The 23,821-nt window shown below is 39.6% G+C and overlaps 1 pseudogene; it reads left to right on the top strand.

Moving 5' to 3' along the window:
- Nucleotides 1-17,206: 17,206 nt before the first annotated feature.
- Nucleotides 17,207-18,128, top strand: LOC109250971 (voltage-dependent anion-selective channel protein 3-like; annotated as a pseudogene).
- Nucleotides 18,129-23,821: the final 5,693 nt, after the last annotated feature.

Below are 23,821 nucleotides of genomic sequence, written 5' to 3'. Positions count from 1 at the left end.
TTTTGCAAAAATTATATGCAGACAGAAAAGCTAGTGTCCTGTGGGAGCTACGTCTCAGAAATATCCAGATTTGGAACCAGGATTAACTGCCTCCAAGACCTGCACCACAGTCTGCAATCACTTAAGTGTTGCAGCAACACTAATGGAGGCAAACCCATGACCCCCAAATGTGTGCGGTGACACAGGGTTGCTGTGTCAAGTGAGTCTGGATAAGACACAGCTGCGTTGAAGCTGGAAATGGCAAGCTGATGAGGCAGTGTAAGCCACCTCTCAGAATATGACCAAATGAAAGGACTTTCTTCTTGTTTTTGTTTTTACCAATTCATTCAACATATTCCCTGAGAACCTACTACTTCCCAGGTGCTAGGCCCTAGGGATGCAAGACAGACACCATTCCTGCTTTACAAAACTTACAATTTATAAGACTTACAATTTCTTATCACAGCATGATATGAACTGTGAAGGAAACAGGAAATAACAAGGGCACTTAACTGTGCCAGAGAGAGCAGGGAAGGCCTCTTTGAAAAGGGGAAATTGAGACCTAAAGATGAAGAGGAGCTGGCCGTGTGAAGAACAAGGCCATTCCAAGCAGAGGGAATAGCATATGCAAAGGTCCTGAGAGGGGAAAATTAAATGCCTGCTATTGAAGTAGAGTGAAATATAGACAGAGAAATATTGGACAGAGAATTATGGATCTAGAAGTCTCACAGATAGCAATTTGCCAAACACCATTACTGCATATTTTCTAAAGTTTAGACAGTCTTATTACCTTCCCTAGAGTCTCACAGCAAGCCAGTGCAAGAACTGGTACCCAGAACTCTGGAATATTCTATATCATCAAACCCTCTTGTCAACTAGTCAGAATAATTTGAGTTTATTCATTTTTGTTCTTCCAAAATATTAGTAGCTCCATGTGTCATACAACAAGCAAATTGCAGATTTGGAAGATAAAAGAGGTCATTTTATGCTACTGTCTTCATTCCTTCATTCTTTTACTCATTCAGCTGTTCAGGGATGTCCTCAGGGAAGCTCATGTGACCACAGCATTGCTATTTTCCTGGCCACCAAACTTTGTCATGCTTTTCTTATGACCTGTGTACTATCTGTAGCCTCCTCTGGATGCAAAGTTCCATGAGGAAGGAGGTCAGTATCTATCCTACCTCAGCACTTAGCACGTAAAAGGTGCTTGATTAATATTTGTGGAAAGCTGAATGGATGACGAATGGATGGCTGAATAAATGAAGGCTGACTATCTTCCACTCTTCATTGGAAAATTCACCCGTGAGGATGTGGTTGTATTCATGCATGCTCCAATCTTGTCTTCAAACACTGCCAATAGGGAGTTGATATATCATTAAATGCTTCTCCACCATACAGACCATTAAAATCCAGTAGTCCATTTTACCATGACTGTGGTATTCACAGATATTTTCTAAATTTTATTTCTCATTGTTTCCAATAGGTAATATATATGCATGATTCTAAAGTCAAAGCAATATAACAAGGAGTACTTTGTGAAGTTTTTACTCTGTTCCCCATGCCCCGTCCCCACCCATTCTAGGTGGGGTGACCATGCAGACTGGTTTGTCTAGGACAGTCCCAAACTGTACCAACTGTGTTGATATAAATATTAATGGTGATTCCTTTCCCTCTCAAAAATATCCCATTTAGACAAAAAATAATATGGTTACCCTATCTGTAGTTAACTATTTTCACTACTTCCTTCAAGCTTTTCTTTATGCAGCATCAAGCAAATAAGAGAGGAATACGGTTGGTTTCTCTTTTCCCCAGAACCTGACCTGGCTCCCTAGACCTGCCAAAGAAATGCTAGCATATTAATATTTTGTTCTAATAAATGATAAGTTTTATTTTATTCTTTAATGTTTACTTATTTTGAGAGAGAAAGAGAGAAAGCAGGGGAGGGGCAGAGAGAGAGGGAGAGAGAGAATCCCAAGGAGGCTCTGTACTGTCAGCATGGAGCCTGATGCAGGGCTCGATCCCACGAACCGTGAGATCATGACCGGAGCCAGAGTCAAGCGTCAGACACTTCACCGACTGAGCCACCCAGGCACCCCAAATGATAAGGTATAAAATAAAACATTCTTTAAATCAAATACCTTCATGAATGCTAAGAACTTTCAATATATTCCTATTTTTTCCCTTAATAATTAACAGTTTTCCCACTAAATCTCCTAATAAAATGGTTGCTAGCCAGTGGTTCTTCTTTAGTCTGATATGTAAGGCTTTTTAAGAACTACAGAAGGCTGTTCTGCCAATAAATTTTCAGGGAGTAGAATAACTGTGTGTGTAGCATTTAGGAAGCACTTACCTCTCATCACACTTTTCAGGTCCTTTGGGCTATTGAGGTAAATTGAGTTAATTGCCCACATCCTACTGTTAGAGTGGCCTTGCTTGAATAAAGGAAATTAGCCCAATTGGAAGCTAGAAATCAGGCTATGTCGCATAAGTCATGAGTGAAGAATTTCTCAAACTGTGGTCCTTGGGCCACCTACGTGTGAATCAGCTGAAGTACTTTATTAGAGGCTAAAGTCTTGGACTGCCCTCACATCTACTGAGTTTCTCTGTACCACTTTTTTTTCCACATGTCATTTTTCTGATCATTATCACTGTCGTCCGTAGTTCTTGAACAAAAGCCATGTGCAGGACACCGGACCAATGCTCTGCAGGAACCTCCTAGCTCCTCACACCCTGAGTTTTAGAGATGATCTTTCTTTCTTTCTTTCTTTCTTTCTTTCTTTCTTTCTTGTCTCATGATTTTTACAAAGTATTTTCTTGGGGTGCCTGGTGGCTCGGTTGATTAAGCGTCCAACTTCAGTTCAGGTCATGATCTCACAGTTCATGGCTTCAAGCCCCGCATCAGGCTCTGTGCTGACAGCTCAGAGCCTGGAGCCTGCTTCAGATTCTGTGTGTCCCTCTCTCTTCCCCTCCCCCACCCATGCTCTGTCTCTCTCTCTCTCTCTCCCCCTCAAAAATAAACATTAAAAAAATTTTTTAAAAGCATTTTCTTATGAAAATTTTATTTATTTATTAACATTTATTTATTTTTTGAGAGACCGAGACAGAGCATGAGCAGGGCAGGGGCAGAGAGAGAGGGAGACACAGATTCTGAGGCCGGCTCCCGGCTCTGAGCTGTCAGCACAGAGCCTGACACGGGGCTTGAACTCACGAGCCGCGAGATCATGACCTGAGCTGAAGTCCGATGCTTAACAGACGGAGCCACCCAGACGCCCCTCTTATGAAAATTTTAAAACACAGGTGAAAGGAGAACAGTATAATAATCTCCACGTAGCCATTATCAGCTTGAATGATGACCAACCCATAGCCAACTTGGTTTCATCTGTGTCCCCGCCAAGGTTTTCGCATCCTTGGGAATCCCAGACATCCTCTGTTCCATCTGTAAATATATGTTAGCATGTATGGAGAATTCTTCCCTCTCCTACAGAGGGGCAGCTGATAGGAGAGGGACTTGAGCGGCACCTGGCATGGGTGGAGGCACAGCATCTCAGGTCCAGCTGGGTGTCCTGTGGATCTCCTCTGGGCTGGCTATTAACCTACGAGGCGTTTGTACTAGGCACATTTTGAGGTCCCTCCTGGCTCTAAGACACAGGTTCTGTCCTTTCCCCCGAGGGGCTGTCCCTGCTGGGTTGTTGGAGGCCCAGACACGAGGGCATTCACTGAGGCCAGTTCTGGGCCGGGGTGTCCACATCTCCATTGAACACGGGTGGCTGAAGTGCATTCTTGTCATAAGCTAAGTGCTTCGTTATGGCTCGAATACCGCGCCAGACTTTTTCCACCCTTCACTAGGTTTGTTTCTGAACTTCATCAGCATTTTGCCCGCATTCCTTTGCCCTGTACAAGCCATTTGTTCCAAAAAGCATTCACTCCTCTGCAACACGCGATATCCTGCTTGAATTGGAGGTAGGTCTTTTCTCCTTTTTAAAGAAAAGATGGCCCATCTGCAATACAACAATTTGTTTTTACAGAGAAAAACCCAAGCCCTTCATTGTGGGACAAAATGCCACTTTATGATCTTGTGGCCATGATAGGCTACCATTTGTAGTCCTCTAAAACCCTAAAAGCCTGCAACCCAGTGTGTTACTGACCTAGGCAAGCCTGGTGCGTAACAGTGGGAAAACCGAAGCTCGCACGGCTTTGCATCAATAACAGAGAGAGCGAGAACAAACCACTAACCCAAACTGCAGGCACTACCAAAGAAACCTTTTAATTAGGTCAGCGTTATAAAGTTTCCTACTAAATTGTTAGAGGGGATATGTGAAGAGTAGGCTCTTGATTGATCTTTGGCCCAGAAAGCAGAGGGCTTCTTGCCGTCGACATTGCTTTTCATAAAGTGGTGAAGTTGGCAATATCCCATTCTCGTTACTCTGCTTTCCGCTACCCTGCAGAAAAGTTGTTTTCTCAAAGAAAAAAGTTGGTTTTTCTCCAATACATTCCAATAGCAAAGGTCTTTCATCATTAGGTGAACTCTGTTTAAAAGAGGTATATTTCCTCAGCCTTAAGACACTATTCTGCTGTCTTGTGAAAGACCACGGTTTCAGGGTGAGAAGCAAAGGGTTGGGACACACAGGCTCAGATTTCTCAGTCTCTTCTGTGTCTTGCTGTGTGACTGCCCAGATGCGTGGGTCCTAAGACCCTTGGTCGGAGCCTGTTGAACAAAATCTACCACCGTACAAGATACCCTGGAGAAAAGAAGCAGCCCTAGGTTGCATTTTTCTTGTTGCATCTTTAACAGCTTGATAAATTGGACCTGAATAAAAATGTAAAAAATGTAAGCAAAGAAAAGTAAATTTTAACCACAATAATTGGTTTTTTCACCCAAATAATTGACAAAGATTTCAAAGAACGTTAATGCTCTAAGTTAGCAATGGAGTGGGAAAAGGGGTCACTGATAACGAGAGGATCTGTTGGTACAACATTTCGGAAGAGCACTTTGGCAGTACATGTCAAAAATCCTCTACAGTGAATATCCTGTAATCTACTAATCTCTCTTCTAAGAATTTATCTCAAGAAGTAATCAGACAGGGGTTCAAAATTGTCCACAACAGATGTTTACGAGCGGAAAAAAATCGACGTCCAAGAATGTAGATTGGGTGAAGGAAGTTGTGACACATTTGTAAAATGGGAATCTCTGAAGTCATAAAAAATTATAAGGTGGAGCTATATTTATGGCCATGGAAATATCGCACAACACATTTTTTTTTCCTTGTGCGTCTATCCCTTGTCTGTTTCCCTCTTCCTCTTTGCAGTGATGGGTGCTCCTATCAACTCTAGAGAACATCAGTGAACAGGTACTCTGCTCCACTGGGATCTAGATAGACATTAGAATTCCAAGAGGATATGAGTATTGTTACCGTTCCAGTTAAACAGTACAAGGAACCCGCTGGTTCCTTTAATGAAATCACACTCAGAGATCATCATGAAGGTCAAATCTTCATTTGGGAAACAGTAGCTGAACCGTGTGGTCACTGCTCTTGTTGTCAGATAATCATCTTCCATTACTGTCCTTGGAGGTGTTCCCTGCGGAGGGAATATTTCCTCATTCAATATTTTCTGCATAAAGGTCTTGATGGAAAAGTGAAATTAGTCCCAGCTGGAAAACTAGAAATAAAATGACAAAATGCCAATTTAATATTGGGACAGGTAAAAAGGAAGGATGTCCCTTTTTACTTAAAAGTCTTTAAATCCAAAAGATATATTTGTAGACATTTGTAGACCTGCAAAGGGAGAAGAATGGAGAGCAAGCATATGAGGTGGGTGGAGAAAATGCTCAACAACAATGAGAAATTTGGTCCAAATTCTCCCCAAGCTATGGAAGTTTATTTATAAATGTAAAAATGTGTTCATTAAATAGACCCTGATCAAGCACCTGTTGTGTGGCAGCTCAGATATGTAAAGAGAAGCAAGGCAGCCTCCCCTCAAAGATCTCCCAGGAACCCTGATGGCCCTGGATTCGGCAGGGGGACTAGAATGTGTCTCAGTTCTGCTCTAGGTAGGCAAAGCCCCCTTCTACATAACCTCCAATGCCCTTTTTTTCACAACCATGAACTAATTCCACTAACTGATTGTTTCAGTGTCACGTAGATAAAACCTGTCCTCCATCTGTCGAGATGTCCTGGAGCTCTTCTTTCTATGCATTCTTTCTCCAGGTAATCTCGTGTAGTCTCATGGCTTCAAATACCATCCAGGTCCCATGAGTCCAGGCTGGCCTCTCCAGTCCCTACCTTTCCCCTGAGTCCCACAACCAAGTATGCGCCTGCCTATTTGACAGCTTGGACATAGGATGCGCTTCTCAGATCTCACCAGGGGCGGTGGCCCAGGTCCTCCACTCTGCCTGGCCAGCCCTGCCGTCACCGGGGCTACACTCTGTGGCTGCTGTCACTCGGCACGAGAAGGGGAAGGAGGAGAGGTCCACCCTCCTCTGTTGTTCAGTTGCCAAATTACTTATCGACTCAGTTATTTCTCTCCTTTTCCCTTGACTCTGCGCTGGAAATTCTGCCAGAAGTTCTCCTGGACTCCATAGCTGCCTTCTCCTGCATGTGTTTTGGATTAGGGTTTCCTCAATTAACAGGATCCCATCTGCTTTTAATCATTCACGAATTTCCTCAAAGTTTGAAGCTTTCTGGCTGGGCTTCTTATTTTTTTCTCTCTCTCTCTTTTTAATGCGTTCTTTGAATGTTTTAAGATTTTTTTTTTTTGGACCTTTTGGGTAGAGAAAGATGCACTCTGTTTTTCATCTTGCTTTAATATCTAACCTTTCTTACAGATTCAGTGTTGTTCTGAATGTAAGCCAATTGAATGACTCAATCATTTTGTTAATTATCATTGTGTGCTCTGGGACTATACTACCTTCAGGGGATGGATAGCACTCCTATACCCAAACACTATGTGACCTCCAGTCGATTACTGAGGAAGTAGAAAGCAATCAGAGGTCTAAGGGTTATTGTTTCTTTTAGCTATGAATTGTCACTTCTCACTTCTTTCAATGTGTCTTGCTATTATAATTGGTAGTCTAATGTTTAATACAGTTGCTTTTCCTTTAGAAAAAAATATATGTGCTTTATAGAAGCTTTTGTTTCTTTTTTTAAAAAAATTTTAATGCTTATTTATTTTTGAGAGAGAGAGAGAGACAGAGCACCAGTGGGGGAGGGGCAGAGAGAGAGGGACACACAGAATCCGAAGCAGGTTTCAGGCTCCGAGCTGCCAGCACAGAGCCTGGCACGGGGGCTTGAACTCACAGACCACGAGATCATGACCTGAGCTGAAGTCAAATGCTTAACCAACTGAGCCACCCAGGTGCCCCTAGAAGCTTTTGCTTCTTAACCCTCCCTTAAGGGGAGGTGATTATTTCTGTTTTGGCAATTACATTTAATAAGAAAAATTTCTCAGATTACTTCTTTTTAAATAGGTGATATTTTACTATAATTATACTTTTTTTAAAAAAAACAACCTTGAAACAAAATAAAATTGGTTTGTTTAAGCTGGACCCTGCATTTGAAGAGAGCACTACATAATTTAGTTCTCAAATTGTTCTATTATCAAAGGGAATAGGAGTTCTCTGGAGACAAAATAATTTGTTCTATTGTCTTCAGGATAGTGGAGGAAATGAAAGCTTATAGCAAGGCTATGTGAATATCCTCTGCTCTTAAAATATAATATCTTCCTCTATCTCATCAGTTAGGTAAGAGGTTGTAACGGTTAATTTTGTGTCACCTTGGCCGGACCATGATATCCAGATATTTGGTCAAACATTAATCTGAATGTTTCTATGAGGGTGTTTTGGAGGAGATTTACATCTGAATCAGTGGATTTTGAGTCAAGCAGATTGACCTCCATAACGGTTGGTGGGTCGCATCCAATCAGTTGAAGGCCTTAATAGAATTAAGACTGACCTCACCAGAGCAAGAGGGAATTCTGCTCGCAGATGGTCTTTGGACTCGAACTGCAGCATCAGCTATACCTGACTCTCAAGGTTCCTGGCCCATCCTGCAGATTTTGGATTTGCCAGCATCCGTAATTATATGATCTGACTCCTTAAAACAAGTCTCTTTATGTATATAAATATAAATATATTAAGTATGAATATATAAAGCATTAATGTGTCAAAATATATAAATATAATATTAAGCATGTCGTATATTACATATATTTTGTAGATGTATTTAACCCTAAATGGACTTGGAGTCCTTGTACATTTTCACACTGAGGGATAGAAGTTACAGAAATCAGAGTAAACCCTACACATATTCATGTAACTGCTTTGAGAATAGAGATCAAATCCCTTCTCAAGAGATAGTTTTGTGGATCTACTTGCTCATTACTACCTTTGTAGACACCCCTGGACGATGAACTCTATTTTTCTACTAAAAACCATGATGGCAGCCTTGCTTCTAATCCACGAGGCATTTCTTGAATGTTGGATTTAATTCAACAACCTGAATCACTCTGTACAGCTATGATTTCATACCTCTGCTAAATCCCTAGAATTTGCACTTGACCTTGTCTCCCAGTCTTCCTGGCCTTCCCAGTTACTGAATTGTACCTTCATGTCCAGATAAGTAACATTCGCTCATTTCCTCGCTCACCAGACTCCTGGTCTCAGCCAGACCAGGTCTTCTTCTCTGCTTCCCACACAATGACCATGAGTGCCACAGACCTTACGCTGGGTTTTCCTAATTTTCACGACAACCTGACAAATTGGCAAGTGTCTTTTGTCTTAATTTCTAATGTAGTTCATATGTTTTAATGTTATATTCTACAGTGTAAAGTTGGCCTAAATAGGAAGACTATTTTTATTTTTATTTTTTTTTAATTTTTTTTAACGTTTATTTATTTTTGAGACAGAGAGAGACAGAGCATGAACAGGGAGGGTCAGAGAGAGGGAGACACAGAATCTGAAACAGGCTCCAGGCTCTGAGCTGTCTGCACAGAGCCCGACGCGGGGCTCGAACTCACGGACCGCGAGGTCATGACCTGAGCCGAAGTCAGCCGCTTAACCTACTGAGCCACCCAGGCGCCCCAGGAAGACTATTTTTAAAACATTCCATGCTAAGTATGTCATCACAAACTAATGGTAACCTTGGAGAACACAACTGAGACCTGATTATTCAAACAAAATAAATAATATAAAATAAAATAAAATAAAACAAAATAAAGTAAAATAAAATGAAATATAACTGAGCAGCACTTGACCTTTTAATAACGCAGAACTAGACATCCAGCTCTACTTGAATCAGTCAAGGTCAAGTCAGGAGATTTGAACCCCCACAGTTTAACAGACAGAATTTAATATAAAGTATTATAAACTAGGTAGGTAGGTTTAACATTAGTCTAGGTAATGAGAGTTGGCTTCTATTACTGCTATAACAAATCACCTCAGATTTACTGGCCTGAGACCACACAGTAACAGATTTGTTGCTTTAAATTTCTGGAAGATCAGAAGTCCAAAATCATTTCTAGCGGGCTAAAATCAAAGTGTCAGTAGAATTGTGTTCCTTTTGGAGGCTCCAGGGCATTTATGTTTCCTTGCCTATTCCAACTACCAGAGGCCATCTGCATTTTTTCGTCTCGTTGGCCCTGGCTTCACTCCATCCTCTGCTTCCACTGGCACACCCCCTTTTCTGACTCTGACCCTCTGCCTCCCTCTCATAAGGACCCTTGTGATTACGCGGGGCCCGTGCAGATAATTCAGGAGAATCTTCCCATCTCAAGATCCTTAACCGATAAATTCTTTTTGCCATGTAAGGTAACAGGTTCACAGGTTTTGGGGATTAGGATGTGGATGTCTTGAGGGGGACCATTATTCTACCCATCAAAGTAACTGACAAGGCAAAAATGGAACACTAAGGTGTTGCATTTTATAGACTGACTTAGCAACTGCAGGAAGCAGCAACGCATCTAGGGTTCCAATGAAGGGAAGATGTTGGAATGCTGACAATTTTGAAGCTTAGCGAAAAGTCCCACAGAGCAGAAGCGCAGACCTCTGAGGACAAGATGCCGGCAGCTAGTGGTGGCGTCTCTGAGGGGGCGGGGGTGGGACACTGAGGCAGCTTCTCTAAAGGTTAAGAGAACTGGAAACTGCTGCCTGTGGCACGGAGTAAGGCTTCAGGGGGGCAGGAAGCAGGGCTTCTGATGCTGACCGGAACAGGAAGCAAACAGGAAGCTACAAAAAGGAGTAGGTTTCTTTCCTTCCTCCTGCCTACTAGGCGTCCTCTAATACTCCTTGTTGGCACTCCAAGAGAGAGCCAGCTGGCACGAGAAAATTGTGGGTAGAGTCCCAGCCCCACCATTACGAAGCAGAGCACAGAAGGTAAATCAGAACTCGAGAGACAATAGTTTTATAAGTGGTACATGACTCAACGTGACAAAAAGCAAAAAGCATAAATCCACCAATTGTTTTGATTATGTATCCTTGAGACAAGACTTTTTCTCTTAGCTCATTGTTTTGTTTTGTTTTGTTTTGTTTATATGTTGTAGCTTCAGCTCACTTTAAGACACATGTATGGAGGGGTGCCTGGGTGGCTCAGTTGGCTAAGCATCTGACTTCAGCTCAGGTCATGATCTCCCGGTTTGTGGGTTTGAGCCCCATGTCAGGCTCTGTGCTGACAGCTCGGAGCCTGGAGCCTGCTTCGGATTCTGTGCCTGCCTCTCTTTCTGCCCCTCCCCTGCTTGTGCTCTGTCTTTCTCTCAAAAAATAAAACATTAAAAAAAGAGACACATGTATGGAAATTATATAGTGTTTTTAGATATACTCTAGATAATGCAATGATTATCAAACTTTTAGAAAGGATGTACCCTTGGATTATTTTGTTTTCTAACACTCCAGGCAATCTCCTTCAATCCCTTCTCATATATGTTTAGTTTCTAATTAAAGCTATTAGTTCATTTGTCTGAAAATTTCATACCTTTCTTTGAAACAACTAAAGATAATGCAGGATAACTCAAAACAAGAGGAGAATTTCTGGGTCAGTACAGTAGATGGTTTCATCAAACCATTTCATAACAGCAAGTGCAAAGAAGGAGGATAGAGGAGACATAGAGGTAGGATAGACATAGGATAGAGGAGACATAGGAGACACAGAGGATAGAGGAGACATCCTGAGTCAGAAGTTCAGAGTAAGAAACGTATATCCTATTTTGAGAGTGCAATCTCTGCATTTTTACTCATATTCTGATCTATTTTGATGGCTTGTGTGAACAGTCTTTCCAAATGTAGTTTCCCATTTTCAAATGCCAGATTTGTGTTCAACATTACTAGACATGTTGTCTGATATACTCCCCATATTACCAACCTGTTCTTCAATTATAAAAGCAAGACTAAAAGAGCTCAAAGTTCTTGGGTCTATCTACCAGCATGTGCTCCCCATGTTGACTTCCAAGATGTACCAGGTTAGAGCACCTGCAGTACTGGGCTTGGTGCCCTCTTTTGTTCTCAAGTAAACGAATCTTGAAGCTCTGAGGTCCCACCCAGCCTGGGATGGCTTGTTTGGCTTTCAACATCATTCAGTACACTTTCTTGTCATGACAACCAAGAAAGACCTCACGCTAACATATTTAACTGCTTCTCATACTTCATTCTCAATAATTCTGTCTCCTTTCCTCTCCCTCGTTTATAAATGCATCTTTTGACTTGGTACAGTGACACAGCAGATTTTTAAGAAAAAGAAGCCAAGACAAGGAAAAAAAATTATGCCAGGAATTTATTCCAAAAAATATTGTTCAGGATAAGTTGGGTCTGTGTAGACTCATCCTAGTCCCATACACATTTGACATCTTTCATCTCTTCAATAAAGGCTATGTTCAAAGTGGCAATCCTAAAAAACTGATGATAAAGTCCTAACGTAACACAAATTATTGAAATACATGATACGCATTGTAATTACTGAAGCAGAAAATAATAGATTAACTTATGGAAAAGTTATTTTTCAATAGGAATTTATATTTAAAGGAGTTTGGAGTTTGAGAGCTTGTATTTCCTTGATTTTTACCACCACTTCATTTTCTATTATTTTTCTTGGTGATAAAGCTTCTTTGAAGATTTGTTTATTTATTTTCAAATGCTACTGCCCTTGCTTTTGCTCTTAGTTTGGCTTTTTTTCCCTCCACCCTCACAACCACCATAGAGTTATCCTAATTTTTATATTTTATATCTTTACTATTCCTCACATCTCTTTATCAGTTAATTTTTTGAGTGGCAATTGTTTTGTCCCTAAGAATTGATCGACCAATTGCATCTTATATTCTTATTTTATTACCCAAGTAACTGTAGTATATATCATTTACTTTCCCTTTCTCCATTTCTTGTATGTTCTCACTAATGACTTGACAATTGAGGTTCATATAACAAATTTCATTACATTTCCCAGGCAAATGTTCCAAAGTAGGGAGGTGATTAGTCATAAGGTAGAATATATACAGGAGATAAAACATATAAAAGATAGCATATAGACGATAACAGAGATATTGAAGACTACCTAAGAGGCTATAGCTGTATTTCACTTGTACTGTTTATGTTCTTTGTACTCATGTTCATGTGCATCTGATTTCTAATACTTTATTTTGTAGACTTTTTCTTCACTCTGATTCATTTATACCTAAACATTTGTGTTCTGGGAGGCCCCCTTCTGATTGTGGTAATCTAAGTAATTCAGATTAATCCTATTGCTAACAGCTAGAAGAGCTGAACAATTATTTTTTAAAAATGTTTGAAGGCATCAGGGAATTAAGAAGCCAGTGAAGAATCATGGAGTCAAGATCTTAGAAAAGAAGGAAAACAGGAAGATGGGCATTGCACTCAGGACTCTGGAGCTTCTAGAAGAGGCAGATGAGAGGCTGAGGAGTTCAACAGAGGGTGACAAGGATCCAAGTACCCCTCTAAACTTTGGATAAACTACATGGCTGCACCCTAGGACTAAGTGTGAACTATAAATAATCTAATCTCAATAAGTGAACTATAAATAATCTAATCTCAAAGGGACTAAAGCAGCTTCAAATAATCCCAACCCCTTGTTAGACTCAGGTTATTTAGGATTGCTGGAACCTTTAGCTATTACCAAGAAGAAAAACATAAATCCTCTCTACTGAAAGAGACTATCATCTTAAACTTCAGTGTTTCTCTACAATTTTTCATGTACTATATCTAATATTCACTTTTAAATAATCAAGACTATGATGAGACAAGTTAATGTAATAGATAACCAAAGGGGAAAACACACACAAAAAATGACTTATAGGTATCCAGATAATCAGACACAGATGTTAAAATAACTGTACTAATATGTTTACCAAAATAAAAGACATAATTGAGAATTTTTACAGAAAACTGGAAATTATTTTTAAAATGAAACTTCGGGAACAGAAAAATTTGGCAATGAGTTTAACAGCTAGAGAGAGATAGGAAATTGAAAGATCAGTAATAAATATCCAAAATAAAAGCACAGAGAAACAAAAGTACAATAAATGAAGAAAAGGGACTAAGAAACATAAGATACAGTGAAAAGTTTTGTGATATGCATAATTGGTGTCCAGAAGGAGAAGAAGAGAATTGGACAGTATTGTTATTTGCCAAGATAACACCTGAGAATTTTCCAAAATGGATTGATGATATCAAACTACAGATTTAAGAAGCACTATAGAACCAAGCAGATAACTATAAAAACACACCTAAGCATAGTATGGTACAACTGCTGAAAATGAAGGGTAAAAAAGGTCTTAAAAGTAGCTAATAAAAGAGAAGAAACATTACCTTCAAAGTAATAGCAATAAGACTGACAGTTTACTTTCCAATAGACACAATAAAAGCCAGGAGACAATGGAATGGTGTCTTCAAAATATTGAGAGAAAATAATCACAATCTATATTTCAATACCATCCAAAATATCCTTCAAAAATGTAAGCGAAATAAATACATTTTTGGACAGATAAAAATAGAATTCATCATCAGCAGACCTACACTAATGAAAATAAAGATGTTTTTCAGGCAGAAAGAAAATTATTCCAGACAGCAGCTCAGAGATGAAAAAAGAATGAAGAGAAAAATATAAGATACACAGAAAGGAGAAATAAAAATAATTATTGATGACTGAGATCATAGTGATAAAATTTTATGGGGTTTAAATATATAAAAATCAAAATGCATGGCAAAACCACTTTGAAAACAATTTGGTAGTTTCTTTAAAAAAATTAAACAAACATATGAGACCTAGCAATTCCAATATCCATCAAGTGGTGAATGTATAAATAAATTGTGGACTATTAACACAATAGAATATCATTCAGCTATACATAGTAGTGAACCAGTGATATCTGTAAGAACATGAATGAATCTCAAAACATGAGATAGTCTTAAGGATCATGATGATCTTAAAGAAATCAATCAGGGGCGCCTGGGTGACTTAGTTAAGTGACCAACTTTGGCTCAGGTCATGATATCTTCATTGGTGAGCCTGGCATCGGGCTCTGTGCTGACAGCTTGGAGCCTGGAGCCTGCTTTGGATTCTGTGTCTCCCTCTCTCTCTGCCCCTCCCCGACTCATGCCCTGTCTCTCTCTCTCAAAAATAAATAAACATTAACAAATTTTTAAAAATCAATCACAACCAACCAATCTTAAAGAGATCAATAGTTACCTAAGCATGAGATGACTTTTCAGGGTGAAGTAAATGTTCTATATCACGATGGTCACATGGGTGTATGCATTTGTCAGAACTCCTCAAACTGTACACTTAAAACAGGAACATTTTATGCAGTGCCACCTCCTTCTTAATAAAGTTCATTAAATTGACAAACATATGGAAAAATAGCATCTAAGTTGGATAATAAGGTAAATATAGTTATTTTTTTTTAACATTTATTTATTTTTGAGACAGAGAGAGAGCATGAACAGGGGAGGGTCAGAGAAAGAGGGAGACACAGAATCTGAAACAGGCTCCAGGCTCTGAGCTGTCAGCACAGATCCCCACACGGGGCTCGAACCCATGGACCACGAGATCATGACCTGAGCTGAAGTCGGACACTTAACCGACTGAGCCACCCAGGCACCCCAAGGTAAATATAGTTAAAGTGCTATAAAGTTCTAGTACTGTCCAGGAAGAGATAAAAGTATTTCTATTTGATGTTGATATTTTTTAAGGATGTGTGTAATCATATCTAGGGTCGCCACTAAAAGAATAGTAAAGTAATGTATAAATGCCAAAATAAGTGGGAAAATGGGGTAACAGAAACAATCAATTTGAAAGTAATAAAAGAAACATAGAATATGTGGGACAACTAGAAAGCAAATAGTAAGATGGTAGATCTGGAGTGAGAAAACAACTATATGCTGCTTATAAGAAACACATCACAAAGATAAGGACACAGAAATATCGAAAGTAAAGTAATAAAAAAAGATGTATCATGCAAATACTAACCAAAAAAGCCAGGGTTATTATATTATTATCAGTCCATTAAAGTGGACTTTAAGGAAGAAATAATTGGTAGAGATAGACTATTTTATAAAAATAAGTAGTTTAATTTACCAGAAATATATAGTGATTCTAAACTGTATGCACTTAATAAAATAGCCTTAAAATGCGTAAGGCAAAACTCAGCGTAACTACAGGAAGAAATGGATAAATCTCCGAACATAGTGTGAAATTTTCACATGCCTTTCTCATTAAGGAGATAAAAAATATAGATTTGGACTTCACAATTAAACAAATCTGGCCTAATTGATAGATAAACAATATTTCACTCAACACTGTAGATTTCGTTTTTAAAATTACACTTGGATTATTTATAAAAATTACCACATGCTAGGTTTAAATCAAACCTTAACAAACACCAAAGGATTGAAATGATATAGTTTATTGTTGGCAGTAGTGGAATTACATTAGAAATAAATTATAAGTAGACCATTTGAAGATCCCTCCAGGTATGAAAATTAAGAATTATCCTCTGAATAACCCATAAGTCAATGAAGAAATAACAATGGAGGGGTGCCTGGGTGGCTCAGTTGGTTAAGCGTCTGACCTTGGCTCAGGTCATGATCTCAAGGTTTGTGAGTTTGAGCCCTGCGTCAGGCTCTGTGCTGATATCTCAGAGCGTGGAGCCTGCTTCAGATTCTGTGCCCTTTCCCCTTTCCCCACTCTCTGCCCTTTCCCCACTTGTGCTCTGTCTCTCTCTCTCTCTCTCAAAAGTAAATAAACATGAAAAAAAGAAAGAAAGAACAAGGGGAATTAGAAAATATGTTACTGGAATGATAATGAAAATATTGCAAAGCATATTGGTTGCTGTTAATGCCGTACTTAGAGGAAAATTTATACCCTTACAACACATATAATACAAAAGAAGAAAAGCTGAAAAATCACTGATCTAAGTATCTATCTCAAAAAGTTGGAAAGATATCTGACTCAAAGTGGAAGAGAGGAAAACATAAGAAGAGAACTAAATGGAATATAAAGTAAATACAACAGAGAGAGGGCCAACACAACAAGAAGTTGGCTCTTTGAAAAGACTAATAAAGTCCTAATTCCCTGGTGAGATCAAAGAAAAAAAGGTAAAAATAACCCATGTCAAGAATGAAAGAGGGGACTCTGTTATAGATCCTACAAATATTTAAAATATTATAAGAGGATATTATAACAATGTTATGTAAATAACTAAATTTTTTTTTACCAGTGGACAATTTTCTAGAAAAGCAATGTTTACCTAAACTGACACAAGAAAATCTCTATAGTCCTATAACAATAAGAGAAATGGAATGCATAATTTTAAATTTTCCATAAAAAAAAATAAATCCAGATTACTTCACTGGTGAATTTTACCAAATATTTGAGAAAAAATTATGCCAATTGTATATAAACTTCTCCAGAGAATAGAAAAGTGAGACACTTTCCATTTTGTCTTCTGAGGCCAGTGTTACTTCAATACCAAAACCTGACAAGCACGTTATAAAAAAAGGAAAATTACAGGCTAATAACATGATGATTTACATAAATGTAAAAAATAAATTAATTAACTACTAGCAAAATAAATCCAGCAATGTCTGGTGAATACACTGTGACCAAACGGGGCTATTCCAAGAATGTGAGAATGGTTTAATATTCTGGTTGCCCTGGCAGAATGGGGACAAGCCCTCTGGCTGGAGATACATGTAACACACTGACTTAGCATGACCTGGGAACGGCTGCCAAGGATGTCTTCAACAGAGGATTTGGTTTTGGTATAGTCAGTAGATCTGAGAACCAAATCTTGTAGCGGAGTAGAATTTTCTACTTCTGGTCATGCTTCCACGGATACAGGGAAAGCATCAGACCACCTAGAGACCAAATAGAAGATCTCTAACTGGGGACTTACTTTCAACCAACAAATGGAACATGGACAATACTCTTGGGACGGAAACTTCTTTGTAGAGTAAGTTGGCTGAAGGGTTGAAACTGACTCTCGGTACCATATTTATACTGAGGAAGAGCAGAAAATTGAAATCCCCTATAAATAAGATTGTTTCTGTCTTGACGATGATGCGGATACAGATTTTTCTGGACCAACCATCTATGACTGGGCTGTGTTAGCCACTGGAGGTTGCTCGCTGGCTCTCAGATGAGTTTTGACACAGCCAAATCCAAACTGTCACAGGATCATTTTGCCCTGGGCTACAGGGATGCACACCTCCAGCTGCACACGCATGTAAACGATGGCACTGAATTTGGAGGTTCTATCTACCAGGGGCTTAAAACGAGAAGACTGAATTGCCAGTGAACCTGGCTTGCGTAGCTGTCACCAGCACCTGTTTTGATGTTGCTGCTAAATACACACTGGCTTGTAGAACTTCTCTATCGGCCAAAGTGAGTAATCCCAGTCTGATTGGACTGGGTTATACTCAAACCTTTCAGCCAGTAGTCAAACCTACCCTATCAGCTTTCACTGATGGAAAGAACATGAATGCAGGAGGTCACAAGTTTGGGGTGGGGTCCGAGCTATGAAGCTTCACGTGGTTTTGAGTGAAGCATCCGTTTTGTCTCTGGACATGAAGAGAAATGGACACACTGTGTTCGGGCCTTAAAACTCTTCTGTGAAATTTCAGAAGCGTGAACTTTTTATTCTTCCCAAGGATGGTAATAATCTTCCCCACACTGAAGTCTAGAGATCCTAAGTCCATCCTAAGGTTGGTGCTTGAAGGCAGGCCGAGAATTGTCACGTCTGTGCCGCATTTCAGTTCAGTGCCACAGTGTTATTTTCACATGCATGCCTCGGTGACAATGTGGTGTTGGGTTGTAAAGGAAGTGTGATCCAAGCTTCCGGTTTATACATCATGTGTTACATGTCCCACATGTTTCAAGACCTTTTAAAAGATAATGGTCTCTGCGCTGTACTGGAACTTTTGTTTTGCAGCAGAGTAAAATGAAATAAATCCATCACGTTTGGAACGACAACAACAACAACAACAACAGAATCGTTTAACGTTTGAAAAAAAAAAAATGAAATTTGTCACTTTAACGGAATAAAGGGGAAAACAACGTGTTACCTTCCAGATAATTTCTGAAAAAGAACTTGCCCAAAGCCAATATGTATTCATGGACAGAACTTTTGCCAAATATAAATAAAATTGCTTGAATCTAATAAAATGTACCTATAAATAATCTTACACAAACACGATTGAATGTTAAAAGCTTTACCTCTGGATATGAGAATGAGATAAGAATGTCCTACCAATCTGATAAGCAAGATAAAAGCAAACAAGTATAAGAATATGAGCACAAGAATAAAAACTGCTCCTACTCACAATTTGGTGATGTACGTGGACTACCCAAAAGAATCTACCAATTATTTATTTATTTATTTATTCATTCATTCATTCATTTTTGATAGAGAGTGACAGAGCACAAGTGGGGGAGGGGCAGAGAGCAAGGGAGACACAGAATGCAAAGCAGGCTCCAGGCTCCGAGCTGTCAGCACAGAGCCCGACGCGGGGGCTCAAACTCACAAACCATGAGATCATGACCTGAGGTGAAGTCAGATGCTCAACCGACTGAGCCACCCAGGTGTTCCCCTTCCAATAAATTATTTAAATTTAATTAGTGACTTTAGTTAGCAAGGTTGTTGGATACCAAAAGACAAAAATCAAATCTATCCTTCTATCCCAACAACAAGCAAAAAGTAATACTTTAAATTATTTATCTATTTTTGATTGTTTTATTGAGATATAATTAACATGCTAGTTTCAAGTGTACAACATAAAGATTTGAAAGAGCTTACTGCCTATGTTTTCTTTAAGGAGTATTATGGTTTGGGGTCTTACATTCAAGTCTTTAATCCATTTTGAATTTGTTTTTGTAGATAGTGTAAGATATGGGTCCAATTTCATTCTTTTGCATGTAGCTGTCCAGTTTTCCCAACAACATTTATTGAAGAGACTCCTTTTCCTATTATATATTCTTTTCTTCTTTATCATAGAGTAATGGACAGGAAGTCTTAAGCAAGACAAAAATATTGCTGTAAGGGAAAAGATGGACAAATATGGCTACATTAAGAATTTGTTGCTCAAAAGACTCAACTTTATGTAAATGCTATTCTTCCCTGAATGGCTCTTTTTTTTCCCCCCGTTGAAAATTATGCTTTTGAGAGTCATCCATATTTTTTTAGATGCTTTATGTTTTATATATGGTATGAGATAGGGGCCAAGTTTCATTTAGGTAAAATGGGGAAAACTCTGTCCATTGGTTTAAAGGTCAAGCACGTGGTTACCTTTGGGGAGAACCGAGGGGAAAAGGATCAAGAGAGGAAGCCAAGAGGGCTCTGTTACTGATGTTCCATTTCTTGTCCTGGGAGGTGGTTCCACGAGAGTGATTACTTGGGGGTAATTCATTGGGCTTTATGACGATTTGCTCACTTTTCTGTATTTGTGTTACACGTCCACAAAAAGTTAAAGAAAATGTATCTTCCTTTCCCTTACAGATAGAGACTAGCAGTAAATGCATCGGTTCCTTTTCTCCTGAACTGTCCCCAATTTGTTTCCTTTTGCCAATTGCCCTCTCACCATCACCTTTAAAATTTTGTATTGGCCACCTGATGCATACCATATACGCTGCTAGATTCGGTGGCATATATTGTCACATTTAATCTTCCCAATGACTCTGTGAGTTGGATGTCATTCTAGCTGAGGCTTGGCACGATCAAGTGATCTGTCGAAGTCAAACAGCTAGCAGACAGCAAGCAGCAGAGCCAGGATTAGGTTCTGGTGTGTTTGTTGCATTCCCCTGGGCTTTTAAAATCAAAAGATTAAACATAGAAAATCCTAACACCAATTCACCTGGGAATATCGTCAATCTATATAAAAATGCTATTAAAAAGGTACACCTAAGTAAAATGCAAGGAATAAATATTCTTTTCTATGTACCTCGTATAAATGAAGAGCACTTTTCAAGTTTGTGAAGCTTTTTAAAAGTGGATGTAGTGGGAAAAGCATAGGTTTCTAGTCAGGTAACTCTAATCCCAGATTGGCTACTTATCACTTGTGTTTCCTTGAAAAGTTGCTCAAGCTATTTGACGCTTGATTTTTCTCATCTGCAAAAAGCAAATAATAACACCTGTTGGTGGTAAGCCAAAGGAATTGTGTAGGAATTATTTAGGACTGCGGATGAACAGAAGTCAGCCTGCAAGCCTGAGAAACTGAGAGAATTCAGGTTGTAATGACTGAAATTGTAGCAGAGGGCTGAGCTTAGCTAAGTACTCAGGACATTATAAATGCAGGTAGAGGCTAACTTATTGGAGCCCCACATAATCATACATAGAGCCAGCTGGTCCGCACTCCCCTGTTCCTCGCCTTTCACCCTCCCTGCCCTCACCCCCACAGCTACAGACTCCTCCACTCTTGGTGCATTGAGAGCTGCTGGGAAGGACATGGACATATTAGAGACTGTCCAAGTGAGGTCAAATAACCCACCAAAAGGGCGCCTGGGTGGCTCAGTTGGTTAAGTGTCCGACTCCCGCTCAGGTCATGATCTCACAGTTCATGAGTTCGAGCCCCGCGTCGGGCTCTGTGCTGACAGCTCAGAGCCTGGAGCCTGCTTCGGATTCTGTGTCTCCCTCTCTCTCTGCCCTTCCCCTGCTCACGCTCTGTCTCTGTCTTTCTCTCTCTCAAAATAAAGAAACATTAAAAAATTTTTTTTAAAATAACCCATCAAATGCAACTCCGGTCAACAAGATACCATTTTCATCAACCAAATTAGCAAGACATTTCATATAAATACACTCAGTGTTGAAAGGGTACGGTAGACTTTCTCACGCACCACTGGAAGAACCATGCACCTTTCTGGAAAACCATTTGACAAGCAAATTGGAAAGAAACCCTCAAGAGAAGTTTAGATAACATAACTGTCACAGTAATTCACCTTCCAGGAAGCTATTACTGGGAAACGGTAATATCAGTCACACACCTGGACCGAGGTTTATGTCCAAGGGGGTTCCAGGCTTACGTACCATGGCTTAAGTCTGAGATAACCTAAATGTTCAAGCATAGGAGAATGATTAGGTCATCTCTTATGAACTCATAGGGAAATTGTCACTCAATTGGATAGAATGTGTCCCCCAAATAAAATAATAAAATGGATGAATATATAATGATTATCATAACTATATTTATTATGCAGTTATAATATACATGCAATGGAAGAGTATTCAGCCTTAATATACTCCAGAGTGGGTAAACATTGAAAATATTATGCTAGGGGCACTTGTACCCCAATGTTTATAGCAGCACTCTCAACAATAGTCAAATTATGGAAAGAGCCTAAATGTCCATCAACTGATGAATGGATAAAAAAATTGTGCTTTATATACACAATGGAGTACTACATGGCAATGAGAAAGAATGAAATATGGCCCTTTGTAGCGACATGGATGGAACTGGAGAGTGTGATGCTAAGTGAAATAAGCCATACAGAGAAAGACAGATACCATATGGTTTCACTCTTATGTGGATCCTGAGAAACTTAAAAGAAACCTATGGGGGAGGGGAAAGAAAAAAAAAAAAAGAGGTTAGAGTGGAAGAGAGCCAAAGCATAAGAGACTCTTAAAAACTGAGAACAAACTGAGGGTTGATGGGGGGTGGGAGGGAGGGGAAGGGTGGGTGATGGGTATTGAGGAGGGCACCTGTTTGGATGAGCACTGGGTGTTGTATGGAAACCAATTTGACAATAAACTTCATATATTGAAAGAAAAAAAAAAAGAAAATATTATGCTATGGGGCGCCCAGGTGGCTCAGTCGATTAAGCATCTGAGTTTGGCTCAGGTCATGATCTCACGACTCGTGGGTTTGAGTCCCACGTCGGGCTCTGGGCTGACAGCTCAGAGCCTGGAGCCTGCTTCAGATTCTGTGTCTCCCTCTCTCTCTCTGCCCCTCCACCACTCGCACTCTGTCTCTCTCTCTCTCGAAAATAAACATTTAAAAAAATAATAAATAAACCAGATGCAAAAGGACAATTACTATATGATTCCATTTATATGAGGTACCTAGAATGTGTAAATGCAGAGAGACATAAAGCAGAAAGAAGCTATCAGGGACTGGGGTGAAGAAGGAAAGGGGAGTTAGTATTTAACGGGGCTAGAGTTTCAGTTTGGGAAAATGAAAACGTTCTGGAAATGGATAGTGGTGATGGTTGTACAAATTGTAAAAGTACTTAATGCCACTGAATTGTGTCCTTAAAAATGGTTACAATGATAAATTTTATGTTATGTGTATTTTACCACAATAAAAATGCACAGAAAAAAATTATATGCCCAAGTTTACCCAAAAATGTATGCTTTGAAATATTAGATAATGTGTAATTAGATACAAAGATGTCATCTCTGTATGCTGATTGATTCATTTGAAAAATATGGTTGATGCCTACAAAAAAGGTGTTGTATTGAACACCTACTATGTGCCACTTAGTCCTCCAGGATGCGGGGGATAGAGCTTGGTAAACAAGACAAATGACCCCTACTCTTAGTGCAAAGGATAAAAGATACTGAGACTCTAAGAAATTTTCTTCTTTGACCCTTTCTGTATGTCCTGAATCCTTGTCAATGAGTGTGCTATTTTTTTACTTGGGGAAAAAGTGTAAGTGGAAGAAGGGAAGTAATTATGAAAAGCAATACTGGCTTGAGATGGGCTTTCTCCCTTGGTGTCAACTCATATGCTCTCATCGTAGAGAGGAAAGGGTCTGGTGATGGTGGGTGAGGAGGTGGAGTGGGGTGCAAAATATAAGGAATGAGACCTGTAGCTCCTGCTCACTCAACCATCCTGCTCTTCTCCTCGTTATGTGTTGGGCTTCCTGGCTTCCAGAAGCACCTGGAATCCACTTGCTCTGTTAATCCTACTCACTCTATTCCACCACAAAAATAGTTTAGGTCAGTGTTCAAAAGATTAAGAGCTCTCTTCTGGTACCAAGATTTTTATTCCCTTAAAAACAGTCCTGGGGCACTTGGACAGCTCGGTCGATTAAGTGTCCGACTCTTGATTTTGGCACAGGTCATGATCTCACAGTTCGTGGGTTTGAGCCCTGCGTGGGGTTCTACGCTGACAGTATGGAGGCTGCTTGGGATTCTCTCTCTCCCTCTTTCTCTGCCCCTCCCCTGCTCACGATCTCTCTCTCAAAAATAAATAAATAAAATTTTACCTGCAATAACTTTTAAATAATTATTTTCACCGCTCTGTCTACTTCTGATAGACCATTATACGTCTTGTAGGGACTCACGAAGCTGGTATGAAAATATCGGGCAGAGGTTAGTAGATTTACTGGCTCCTCACCTCTCCACCAAGAAATGGTTG

Source organism: Panthera pardus, unplaced genomic scaffold (assembly GCF_024362965.1).
Source record: "Panthera pardus isolate Hobbes unplaced genomic scaffold, ASM2436296v1 HiC_scaffold_13, whole genome shotgun sequence".
Lineage (NCBI taxonomy): Eukaryota > Metazoa > Chordata > Mammalia > Carnivora > Felidae > Panthera > Panthera pardus.
The sequence above is the reverse complement of the archived record's forward strand: the minus strand, read 5'-3'. Positions and strand labels throughout refer to the sequence as shown.